The sequence below is a fragment of the Pteropus vampyrus genome, unplaced genomic scaffold (genome assembly GCF_000151845.1).
Source record: "Pteropus vampyrus isolate Shadow unplaced genomic scaffold, Pvam_2.0 Scaffold14, whole genome shotgun sequence".
NCBI classification, from domain to species: Eukaryota; Metazoa; Chordata; class Mammalia; order Chiroptera; family Pteropodidae; genus Pteropus; species Pteropus vampyrus.
In genome coordinates this window covers 12,082,858-12,084,578 of record NW_011888795.1, presented here as the reverse complement: position 1 = coordinate 12,084,578, position 1,721 = coordinate 12,082,858, and positions in this window count along the sequence as shown.

Genomic DNA, 1,721 nt, shown 5'->3' with positions numbered 1-1,721 from the left:
TTGACTTTCTCATTTCCTATTTGGATGCCTTGTATATCTTTCTCTTGCTTGATTGCACTTGCTAGGACCTCCAGTATTATACTGAATGACAGTGACGATAGTGGACAGCCTTGCCTTATTCCTGATCTTAGAGGGAAGGTTTTTAGTTTTTTGTCATTAAGTGTAATGTTGGCTGAGGGTTTGTCATAGATGGTCTTTATTATGATAAAGTACTTTCCTTCTATACTGATTTTGTTACGTGTTTCGATCATAAATGGATGCTGTATCTTGTTGAAGGCTTTTTCTGCATCTATTGATATGATCATATGATTCTTATTTTTTAATTTGTTTATGTGGCATATCACATTAATTGATTTGCATATGAAGAACCATTCCTGTGCCTCTGGGATGAAGCCCACTTGATCGTGGTGTGTAATCTTTTTAATATGTTGCCGTATTGGATTTGCTAGTATCTTATTTAGGATTTTTGTATCTGTGTTCATGAGAGATATTGGTCTGTAGTTTTCTTTTTTTGTGGTGTCTTTACCAGGTTTTGGTATCAGGGTAATATTGGCCTCATAAAATGAGTTGGGAAGTATTGTCTCCACTTTGATTTTTTGGAAGAGTTTGAGGAGAATAGGTATTAAATCTTTGAATGTTTGGTAGAAATCACTGGTGAAGCTATCTGGTCCTTGACTTTTACTTTTTGCTAGGTTTTTGATGATTGTTTCCATTTCATATTGCTGATCAGTTTATTTAGATTTTCCAGTTTTTTGGTTTTTTTTTTTTTTTTTGATTCAGTCTAGGAAGGTTGTAATTTTCTAAGTACTGGTCCATTTCTTCTAGGTTATTAAATTTGGTGTTATATACTTTTTCATAGTATTCTTGTATGGTCCTTTGTATTTCTGTGTGTCTGTCATAATTTCCCTTCTTTCATCCCTGATTTTGTTTATTTGTGTCCTTTTTTTTCCTTTAGTGAGTCTGACCAGGGGTTTGTCAATTTTATTAAACTTCTCAAAGAACCAGCTCTTTGTTGCATTTTTTTTCAAGTGTTTTTTTTTGTTTTCAGTATCATTTATTTCTGTTCTAATTTTGATTATTTCTTTCCTTCTGCTTACTCTAGGCCTCATTCATTTTCCTTTTCTAGTTTTTTAAGATGAAGCATTAGGTTGTTTATTTTGGTTCATTCTTGTTTTTGAAGATAGGCCTTTAATGATATGAACTTTCTTCTAATGACTGCTTTCGCTGTGTCCCAAAAGTTTTGATATGTTATACTATCATTATCATCCATTTCTATGTATTTCTTGATCTCTTTTTTTATTTCTTTTCTGACCCAGTCATTCTTCAGTAGCATGTTGTTTAATCTCCATGTATTTGTGGTTCTTCCTGCTTTCTTTTAACAGTTGATCTCTAGTTTCAAAGCATTATGATCAGAGAATATGGTTGGTGTGATTTCAACCCTCTTATATTTGTTGAGGCTATCTTTGTGTCCCAGTATGTGGTCAGTCCTTGAGAATGTTCCATGTGCACCAGAGAAGAATATATAAGCAGCTGTTTGGGGATGAAAGGCTCTGTAAATGTCAATTATGTCCAATTGGTTTAATGTGTCTTTTAAGGATGTTATTTCCTTATTGATTTCCTGTTTGGATGATTTGTTTATATCCAACAGTTGGGTATTTAGGTCCCCTACTATGATCGTGTTTTGGTCTGTATCTCCCTTTAGTTCTGTTAGTAATTGCTTT